Raw genomic sequence first — 11,666 nt, 5'->3', positions numbered from 1 at the left:
ATTCCCACCCAGATCAATTTCACGCAGTCCGATTCAAACGGATGCTGTAAACATCCAAACCGATATTGTAAGCAATCGGAGTCCCAAGCGAGCCCTGAGTCCGCTAACGTAAACAAAAGATCCCCAAAGCGGTCCCTAAACTCCGCTAATGTAAACACCAATTTCCGGCCAAGATTGGACTTCGAATTTCATTGGCAAATTGCATTATCCTATTTTCCGACTCTCTTGACTCATTCTCTTTATCAATTTTTGGGGATAAATCTCTTAAGCCGAAGTTTGATTATTGATCATTGAACTAGAGAGCAGGCAGTCCGATTTTGAGATCCGAATCGAGCAGTAGAACAACTCGAGAAAAAGTACAAGAGCAGTGCATAAAATATGTTCGACCTATTGAAAAATTGTAATAGTGAATACGTGGTTGTTAAAAATAAAAATAATTTTTTTTAATCAATTCACTAGTGAGAAACTTAATTTGCAATGTAAACGCTGGGTCGTAACCAAAAACTAAAACCAACTGCATACTTACATACATTCAGAATAATTAGAGATAAGTATGAACAAGCAAAACGGCAAACGGAAGGGCGTCTTCTTCATCCATTCGCATTTGTACATTGGTGGTCAAGAAAATATGTATGTGCATAAGAACATAAATATTTCTTGTGTACCGATGTTTTGACAATAAGATATGTTCTTATAACATATTAATGTAATAAAATAAAATAAATATTACTAAATTGACACATACAAGTTATTAAATTTAAGGGCTTATATGTACATATTTTCTTATTTTCTTCCCCATTACTTTGACCTCTATTGTAAAGTAACGGCACGCGACAGATTTTGTCCGTCCTTTTTGCACACATACATATGCATGTATGTATATACGAAATATTTTGACTCTCCGCTTTGTAGCGAATCCCGCGATCACTTCGAAGCAAGCGGTTCTCCTGATCGGATGTAAAAGTGATTAATAGAGCTCGATGGACAAGTGTTCATTTAAGTGTAATAAAAAAGTGAAAAGTACAGAAAAAAGGTGAGTCAAATAAAAATACAATAATTACTTAATATTAAGGCATGTGCATGTCCACGTTCTTTTTGTCGCATTTTTCCTTTTTGTGTGTCTTCTTTGTTGTGCTCGTTATTATTTCGTAAAAATTTAGATAATACATTTAACGAAATAAGCAAAGCTCAAAAGAAAATTACAACTAAAAACAATAAAATATATACGATTGGGTAATAAACATGAAATGGATAAAAAATATGCGGAAGAAATGAAGAATATAAAGGAAATTAAGTGAAAACCGCAGTGGCGTCGCAGTCGTTTCACCTATTTCTTTATAATATTTTTTAGTTCTTTCACGTGATTTTTCTCTAAATCTAACTAATTTTGAATTTAAAAAAAAATAAAAACGAAATAAATTTAAACTATATTTTGGTCTTATTTAAATCCCTTTATATAAAAAAACCTACTCGAAACTTATTATAAAACTACTTAACTTTTTCTTTATAGATACAAATTTTTTTCAACATATTGTACCTTGAGAAAGAAGCAATTTTATCTAGTAAATGGGACACATTTAAGGAAAAGGTTTTTTGCTTTTACGAAGAGCAAATACAAAACAAAGAGCAACTTAAACTATTAAAGACAGTTCAGAAAACTGTATCACTTGGTATTGTATAATTTTTTTTACATATTTAAATTTTATCTTCTTATGATAAGCTTGACTTTTTCTAAATTATGCCATTACCAAAAATCTAATAACATATTCTTTTTCACAGATTGCAAGGACTACATTTACACTTTATTGCTCACAAAGGAACCAACAAGCGAAAGATATTATCACTACTAGGACTCGCAGGAAACTTTTGTACGCACTTGCAGGCGTACGAATGTGGCAAATCACAAAAATGTGTGATTATAAACAACATTAAAGACTTTACTTGCTGCCCTAAGCATATGTATCATATTAATTCTAAAAGGTTCGTTAAGTAAATATGTATTAAAAACAAAAGTAATGATAACGTGTTAGCATGGTAAAAAAAAGGATGTAAGCAAAACAGTTGTTTGGATGATATGTTTAAGTTTATTTTCAATAAAAACACATTGCATACTTATTTGTGGCTTTTTTAAATATAAATCACGCTTGTTTTAAACTACGGATCGGTTTAAATTGAATATGCACCATAATAGTATGGCTTAAATACTATATTTAAATCAAAAATAAAGTACAGTTCTTTTAACGGGGATTATACTTAATTTAAATAAAATTTGTATTTATATTAAAGTTCATCCCAGTCTGTTTTAAATATGAGAATTATTACAGTAACATTTACGATGTTTTTTCTACCATTTTCCGAAAAGTATACGTAAAAAAAATTTCAGACAAATCAAAAATGTGAAATTTTTTTTTTTTGCCAAATCCGTTCGGTTTAAAAAAGAACGGCCCATATATTAATACTTTTTCTATTTATTTCTCTGCGAGAGTGCAACCATTAGTAGCAAGTCGAACTGCAAGGTAGAAACTACAATCAACGGAATAAAGAATATAAAAATTTTGCGAATAATAACCGTTGCAATTATTTTAATGTTCGGTTTTAATTCAGGGAACTGTAATCCTATTCCTGATCCTGATTTTGCTTCTGTTTTGAATATCATCAAAACAAATACAAAAAAGTGTGGAATTTAATTTTACATTATCGAACAATGAGGTGTTAAAAGTAAACCTCTCATTCGAGTTTATGAGTCAACAACAACAAAAACCGACGAGTTGATTGAGTTGACAACTAAATCACCAACAACAGCAGCAACAACAAATTTAACACCATCAGCAGCAACATCAACAACAAAATCAGCTAACGATGAGGACGTTGATTACAAGGACGATGAGGCTGATATTAAATTTTCGCCAGATGAGGCAATCGAATTGTTTCAAAGAAACGTAAAAGAAAAAGAGAAAAATATTGGAGGAATACTGAATGCAACAGCAACAGTCTATAGGCACTTTAATCTACAACATAGTCGGCTATATCAGTTCATTGTTTGTACAAAAGCAATTATGAGAAGGAAACTTTAAATATAAAATGCACCCAATATTTTGAGACAACAATAATTGAACGTGTATTGGAAAACGATGAGAACAGTTGTCGAAAAAAGCCCCGACACCCTGCAACAAGTTATTCTTAACGAAGACATCAACAACTATGTCCAAACTGATCAGATGACAATCACTTGGGAGAGGGAGAGAGAGTGCGAGAAGTCGATGACAACAACAGACGCAGACAATAACCGATAATCATTACAGAGCCGGTGCCAAAGAGAGTACCATAAAAATTATAGTCTTTATATCTATACTGTAAAAGTAATTAAGACAGTTTATTTGTTTGTTTAAAAGACTTTATTTCGTGGTTCTTCACATGCTTGTGTTCTTGGCACAGTTCCGACGAAAAAGTGTTTTGTTTCATCCGCGATTGCCACACATTTTTTACGTTCTGCGTTGCCAGATCGCATACTTAAAGATAGTATTTTATATAATGTACATAGTTTTACAATAAACACTTAATCTTATCTAATCATCTAAGTAAATGGCAACCTTTCCAGCTCTAATCATATCATCAAACACCCTATTTAGGCATCTTTGAAATTTGGCTGGTGCGTTTCTCAGACCGAATGGCATTTTAATATATTTGAGTTGACCCATGGGCGTTACGAACGACGTAATACTTTACAAAATCCTCGTGAACTTCTATTTGATGAAAAGCACTTTTTAGATATAGCAGTGTAAATATTGCTTTGTTTGCAAGAGTATCTATCAGATCCTCGATCAACGGTGAAGGGTAGTATATTGTCAACACATAGTCTAATATTACCTGTCTTTTTTCTAACCAATACAATTGGAGAAGCAAACTCTGACTGACTTGACCTAATTATTTCATTCTTTATTATCTCATCTTATATTTCTTGGACTTTTTCTTTTTCTGCGTACTATAATCAGCGGGTCTTATAGTGGAAAGGCTTTTCGTTATTAAGAATAAATTTTAAATGGCATTTAGTTTCCGGCTTCTTAGGGATTTCAGTATTTAAATAATATTGCTTAAAGAATTGTTGTAACTTAAAATAATATTTTAAATGTATGTTAGTGTTGTTAATAATTAATGTATTTTCCTCTTTATCTAATTCAATTGCCATTAGGTTTCGACATTCACTTTCTTTTTCGGACATATGTTCTTCATTATAGTTCAAGTACAACTCGTTGTACTCACTTACATATTTGTTGTTGGGTAATATTTCTTCCTTGTCGTATAGAAGCCTAATTAATTCTTCCATATTTTGTTTACTTTCGTCTTTACTTACTTTGTTTTCTAATCTTAATTTACTTTCTTTTATTAACACAAATCTTTCCTTTTCTAAAAAATCTGTTCACAATATTGCAGGATATTCCATTGTTTCATTAGGTACAAGAACAAAATCTTTATTAAGTTCTTGGTTTTCAAGTATGATTTTACATTTAACTATTCCAATGATAATCAGTTTACTTTTATTTATCCCATAGTTGTTTTTAAGAAAATTATAACTCTCGATAAATTCGGTTGGTACATGTTCTTCACGTATAAAAGAAATGGGACTTCGCATGTCGATTAGGGTTTCTAATGAGAGGAAAAGATTGTTAATGTGTTTAGTAAATAACTACTCTATTTTTCTTACAAATGAATTTGAATTGTTTGTGCTCTCCAGTGGGTTGATATTCTTGCGTTTCGGACAGTTGATTAAAGGATCCAGTTTCCCTCTTGCTTTCCTTATGAATTGCAAATATAGCACTTAATTACAATTGCAGATTTATTGGTATCTGCCTGGAGCGTAACTTTGTTGTTGTTGTTGTAAAATTCTGCTTCAACTGAATTTTCTTAAAAGCGTCCAATAACTCAGCTGTATTTGAAAATCGTTGCATTTTTGACTGGTTGCGTAGCGCATAATCCGGTATTCCGTCAATCAAGTGCTCCAGTAGTTCTTCTTGACTTATATTTATTTTATTTGATAATATTAGTTTTTCATATAAAATATTCTTGAAATGAGTTGCAAGTTGAGGCTCACGATTATCAAAAATGTTTTCCATTTCATAAAGCAATTCATTTACTGGCATTGTCATCGACTCCGAGCAGCTCGTTAGCCATTTGGCAGCTTTTCCTTTTAAACGATTGGAAAGTTGATAAATATTTTGCACAGATATAATTTGCTTTTTAAATACCTAATCTATCTTGTTTATATGTTTATCTTATAATCTTATTTTAAATATTGGTTGTTGTTTAAGATATTAACAAACAATTATCCTACCGTTCGTCCATCCTGACATTTAATTGACTCGATTACAACTGTATCTAAATTTTCAGTTTTCTTAAATTGTATCTTGGATTTTTTTTGTCCTGTTACTTTCAACATTTCTGCAATATTTATTATTGTTTTTAACCTCTAATTCTTCGTTCTCGCTTTCGTATGTCGTATCGGCAATTACTTGTTGAACTTTTCGTAAACGTTGAATTAATTCTGGGTTAAGGTTGATTATATGTCTTTAAAATACGCTTAAAGCCGTCAATTGTATACTTTTCATAATCACTTCCATCCATTTTGTTCAAAATCAAAGTTATTTATTATCAGGTATATGTTTTTATTTTATTTGGTAGGCATTTTGCTTTTTTAAGTTCTAAGCCACTTCTGAATATTGTAATAGTAATTTAGACAGTTTATTTGTTGTTTTAAATGATTTTATTTCGTGGTTCTTCACATGCGTGTGTTCTTGGCACAGTTCCGAGGGAAAAGTTTTTTTTTCATCCGCGTTTCAAGGCTGCCATACGTTTTTAACGTTCTGCGTTGCCAGATCGCATACTTCAATTTAGTTTTTTATATACTGTACATAGTTTTACAATAAATACTTAATATATCTTGTTTATATGTTTATCTTATAATCTAATTTTAAATATTAATTGTTGTTTAAGATATTAACAAAGAATTTTCTTACAATACATATATTTATATATACATACTTTATTCATGCATATACTTAAGCACAATTTTGTAAAACTAGTTGTTAAGCAATCGCCCCAGGGGAAAGTATATAATCACACAATAAATTAATAAAATAATAAAATGAAAAAAATTGTGATTTTACTATTGTTTGTACATGGGTTCGGAATAGCGCAAGTAAAAAGTGAATATGATATCAAAATTCCCTATCAAACGGAAATTAAATACTCTAGATTTGATCTCGTTGTAAACGAAACATTGACTTTCAAAGTAAATTTAATATTTTGAATTAAATTCCGCATTTGTGAAAGTGATTCAACAACAACAACACCAAAATTAACTGCCAATAGTTTTAAACGAGATGTAGTATACCAGCGAGTACCACATTCTTTTCCCACGGTCGATTTTGCAATTGAAAATTTTTGCCGAGACTTAAATAAAAAATTACAGGATATTGGTGGAATAATTGGAGCGCCCACTGCGGTTTGTAGATACTTCAAGTTACAATACTCGAGAAGTGTTGTCAATATGCGATGTTATTATGATAGTGATTTCAAAATATTTATTGTCATCCCTATAAGGCTGCAAGCAATGTCAATCAGCGAGACCTGTTAGAGAAAAGTTATTTGTTTGAACGGGACTTTAACAATTAGGATGAACCCAACCCCACGTCCCAAAACTTTCAGTCAGAGATACATCGGAACGTATAACATTCATGATTACGAACAGGTTTTGCATATGAATATTCTATAAATACGAGAACAATAACAACAACAACAACGCAAAAATATGACGTTTACAAAAAAAAATTATTGATTTCATTCAAAAACATCTACACATTCTGTCGCCTGAGGATAAGAAAAAACTTCAAAATATACATATGCGATTAAAAAATATTAAAAATTTGAATTTGAAATATGATCAAGTAGATTGTGAAAAAAAATACAACAACATTCTAAGTACATTCAACATAATTTGATTAATGAACATGACGCATTACAAATTATGACTTCCTATCAAAATTTGTAAGTATACCAATAATATATAAAAATAAAAATATATATATTTTTTTTTTTAAGGTCGACATCATCTATCTGAATAATAGGAGTCTTCCTGTTGTGTATTAGAGAGAGAGTATGGTTCATTCTCAGTTAGATTAATTTTTCCTTGTTCAGTTTAATAATTTCCTGTGCAAATTTTGTATTACTTTGTATACAAAGGAAATTTATAAATTAACCAAAGAGAATGCGATCTGTATTGCTTAGTTTCGCTATAAAATTGGTGTTTGAAATTCGATTTAGTGTGTTCTTAGTTCTTAATTTAAATCAAATCGAAACCACACATCTGGGGTTAAGATGCATATCCAACCACGAAAAAAAAAACCACCACAATTCATCAGATAACAACCTCTCCAAATAAATACAGCTTTAGAACCAAATTCTAAGTTCGTTAATATATATATTTTTTTTTTTTGGTTTTCCTTTTATTTGAAACAAATTGCAGCATAGCACATTCGGGGTGGGAAAATAAAATTAGCACAACCATCCAACCACAAAAAAAACTCAGAATTCTTCAGATAACAACCCCTAAAGCTTATGTATTTGACAATGTGACTGGGTCCGAACAGACAGAATTCAGGCCGCCAGAGCGCAAGCTAAACGCCGCATAGAACACGTCCACGTCGTCATAGCACTTGGTACGACCCAGCATATAGGCGGCGAATCCGCCCGCTATCATCCACTGGTCAATGCCTCGTTCCCGGATTGCCTGCCTCACTGCGGCCAGGATGGCAGAGCACCTCAAGTGATCACTGAGGCTGAACATTCAACTGCGGCGTACTGCTTTTGTCGAAAGTGTAAGAAAATAAAATGACCACACCATCCAGTCTAAAAAATCATAGATAGCAATTCCAAATAAATAGCGCTAGGCAGTCAAATTCAAAGTTAGTTTAAAATTTATTTCATTCGACTCAATCCATAAATACGAAAACGAGAACGAGGACGAGAACGAGGACAAAATGGATCAACAACATCAACGCCAGCAACAGCAAGAAAAGCATTGATTGTAAATGCAGTTTCAGCAACAGCCACGGTTACGAAACCCCCGATGAGGATGACGACCAGCCTCCGCCGAAAGACGCAGTAGTTCGTTGAATTGATTGTAAATGCAATTGCAGAAACAGCCATGAAGAAGAAGAAGAAGACAGCGCTTTCCAAATTCTCACCCAAGTATCGGAGGATAACGTTGATAAAAGCACTCATGTAGGTTACCATAACCATACCTGCTGCGCCTAGACAGAAAAAGTCAAAAACTCGCAAGATTTTTAAATAACAATTTTTTTGAATAAAATGTATATGTAAAATTACAATTAATTATTCATATACTTTTTATTCACATTTTATAAAAAAGCAACAGTCAATAATGACTAAATCTAACATTGTTGGTAATGATGATGCTGATGGCGAGGTTGACGAACTAAAAAAAGAAATAGACGAATTTTGCAAGGAGTTTGAAGATATACTTTCTGACACTGATTTGAAGGCTTAACGCACTATCAGCAAACTGTTCATGGTGGGTGCTTTTAATATAATGCAATGTTATCGCTGTTTGAGAGAGAGAATGACAAAAGCTCTCGACAAAATGTAAATATACACGAGAGCAGTGCGATAAGTACTTAGCTTCACCGCCCGATGACGTCACTATCGCAAGAGAAGTTTACTATAGTGTAGTACATTCTCGTAGACGGTTACTGTCGAAATTTCAGCCGAATCGGACTCGTAATTTTCTTTTCACTGCGTGTGGAATCGGACGTGTCCGCGGATTTTAGAAAAATGGAGAAAGAGCAATATCGGTCTGTGATTCGATTCTTGTTTTTGGAAGGGAAATCGCGCAGCGAAATCAAAGAGCGCTTGGATGCTGGGTACGGTAACTCTTCTCCTTCGATGGCGACCGTCAAAAATTGGTTTAACGAGTTTCAACGTGGTCGCACGTCGGTTTTTGATGAGCCACGTCTAGGTGCCCCGAAAACGGCTACCACGGAAGATAACGTGACAAAAATCCACGATCTCGTATTGGCAGACCGCCGATTGAAGATACGCGAGATAGCTGAGACAGTAGAAATGTCAAAAGGCCGCGTGGGTCATATCCTGCATGAAATGTTGGGCATGAGAAAGCTGTCGGCGCGATGGGTGCCGCGTTTGCTCACTCCGGACAACAAACGCAACCGTGGGACCACTTCAGAGCAGTGTTTGACGCTGTTTAAGCACAATCCGAAGGAGTTTCTGCGTCGTTTCGTGACCGTCGACGAAACATGGATCCACTGGTACACACCAGAGGAAGGCGAAGACTGTCCCATCGGCCGGAAAGGTGATGGCCACCGATTTTGGGACTCACAAGGTGTGATCTACATCGACTATCTGGAGAAGGGCAAAACGGTCACAGGGCTGCACTATGCCGAATTATTGGTCCGACTCGCCGACTCGCCCATTTGGCGAAAAAAAAGTGCTCTTCCATCATGACAACGCACCGGCTTACACTTCCGCCCTCGCCAAGGCCAAATTTGTCGAATTGGGCTACGAACTGCTACCCCATCCACCATATTCTCCAGGTTTGGCCCCGTGTGACTTTTTTTTGTTTCAAAACTTGAAAAAGTCACTCCCTGGACAGAAATTGGCGTCGAATGAGGAGGTCGTCACCACAGAGGCCTGTTTTGCAGACCCCAAGAAAACGTATTTTTCAGACGGGTTAAATAAGGTGGAGCATAGCTGGGTCAAAAAATTCCAAACTTGACAATAGGGGATCGTATTGCACTGCGCAACGATAATTCATTTGGCTCACGGAAGTGTAAAGGGGAGGGAATATACGCGATGAAGCGATTGCTGAGTTTGTGGAGCTGTGCGAACTGACGACTTACGGACTCGTTGTGTTGGGAAGGAGAAAGTCTTACCAAGATTCCACAACTACAATACAACGAAACTTATGGTGGCAAAATGGTATCTGAACATTGAACGACCCGCCATTGGACCAAGTCATTTTTTAAATAATAGTCTAGTATTTGGCTTCTATTAACCTATCGGGTATCACAAAATTGCTTATTAATTGCTCGCACTAATATGAAATGTACAGTCTGATATAAAATGCTTTTATGAATATAATAACAATTTAACAGATAGTCACTCTTGGTTAACAAAAGTTTTTAAAAATAATTAGTCGCTTAGCAGAAAATCAGTTTTTATTGATATTAATTGCTTTTGCTTAAATCCTTTAGCCTAATGCACTTGTTTGAAGGAGGAATCCTGGAAAAGATGACCACCGCCGAGTACGCAACACAGGCCCGCAAGATTTCAAAGATGGACCCTCAGCACTATAAAGAGGTTACAAAAAATGATAAGAGCAGCGCGAATATGAAAAGCAGTCGTCCCCAAGGACGCGACAGTGAAAATATCAGCCCCCTTAACTTGGGTATGCTACAGGGCGCTTTTATCGCATTATCTGTAGGCGCACTAGCTGCAGGTGCTGATATCTGTTGATTCATTTGGTACAAAACTCAACGAGGTCTTCTTTTGTGCCTAGGTGTCATTCTACTGCTTGAACTAATTTGTAATCAACTTTTTCGTGATCAGAAGCAATTATGGCGTCTTTAATGGGATTGACAGCACGAGACAGTGTAAGTCCGTGAAAATAAAAAACAAAAAGTAAAAAAACAGTTTATAATAAAATCTCAGCTTATTGACTATTTTTATACATGTTATTCGTAGAGTAAAAGGCTATATTGTATTCGTCGAAAGGTAACTAACAGTCAGAAGGATGCTTTTCCGACCCTATAAAAAATATATTTTCCTGATCAGGATCATTAGTAGAGTCAATCTAGCCATGTCTGTCTGTCTGTCTGTCTGTCTGTCTGTCTGTCTGTCTGTCTGTCTGTCTGTCTGTCTGTCTGTCTGTCTGTCTGTCTGTCTGTCTGTCTGTCTGTCTGTCTGTCTGTCTGTCTGTCTGTCTGTCTGTCTGTCTGTCTGTCTGTCTGTCTGTCTGTCTGTCTGTCTGTCTGTCTGTCTGTCTGTCTGTCTGTCTGTCTGTCTGTCTGTCTGTCTGTCTGTCTGTCTGTCTGTCTGTCTGTCTGTCTGTCTGTCTGTCTGTCTGTCTGTCTGTCTGTCTGTCTGTCTGTCTGTCTGTCTGTCTGTCTGTCTGTCTGTCTGTCTGTCTGTCTGTCTGTCTGTCTGTCTGTCTGTCTGTCTGTCTGTCTGTCTGTCTGTCTGTCTGTCTGTCTGTCTGTCTGTCTGTCTGTCTGTCTGTCTGTCTGTCTGTCTGTCTGTCTGTCTGTCTGTCTGTCTGTCTGTCTGTCTGTCTGTCTGTCTGTCTGTCTGTCTGTCTGTCTGTCTGTCTGTCTGTCTGTCTGTCTGTCTGTCTGTCTGTCTGTCTGTCTGTCTGTCTGTCTGTCTGTCTGTCTGTCTGTCTGTCTGTCTGTCTGTCTGTCTGTCTGTCTGTCTGTCTGTCTGTCTGTCTGTCTGTCTGTCTGTCTGTCTGTCTGTCTGTCTGTCTGTCTGTCTGTCTGTCTGTCTGTCTGTCTGTCTGTCTGTCTGTCTGTCTGTCTGTCTGTCTGTCTGTCTGTCTGTCTGTCTGTCTGTCTGTCTGTCTGTCTGTCTGTCTGTCT

At 35.4% G+C, this 11,666-nt stretch overlaps 2 long non-coding RNA genes across 2 annotated transcripts; both read left to right on the top strand.

Annotated features, from left to right (window-relative positions):
* Positions 1–636: 636 nt before the first annotated feature.
* LOC118878729 (uncharacterized) lies at positions 637–2,115 on the top strand. The gene is made up of 3 exons (XR_011605276.1): positions 637–1,033; positions 1,511–1,670; positions 1,780–2,115. It is a non-coding gene; the product is annotated as an uncharacterized lncRNA (long non-coding RNA).
* Positions 2,116–10,289: 8,174 nt separating this feature from the next.
* Positions 10,290–10,766, top strand: LOC139354048 (uncharacterized). The gene is made up of 2 exons (XR_011605150.1): positions 10,290–10,528; positions 10,589–10,766. It is a non-coding gene; the product is annotated as an uncharacterized lncRNA (long non-coding RNA).
* Positions 10,767–11,666: the final 900 nt, after the last annotated feature.

The sequence above is a fragment of the Drosophila suzukii genome, assembly GCF_043229965.1.
Source record: "Drosophila suzukii chromosome 2 unlocalized genomic scaffold, CBGP_Dsuzu_IsoJpt1.0 scf_2c, whole genome shotgun sequence".
In the NCBI taxonomy this organism is placed as follows: domain Eukaryota; kingdom Metazoa; phylum Arthropoda; class Insecta; order Diptera; family Drosophilidae; genus Drosophila; species Drosophila suzukii.
This window is presented reverse-complemented; position numbering and strand designations above follow the sequence as displayed.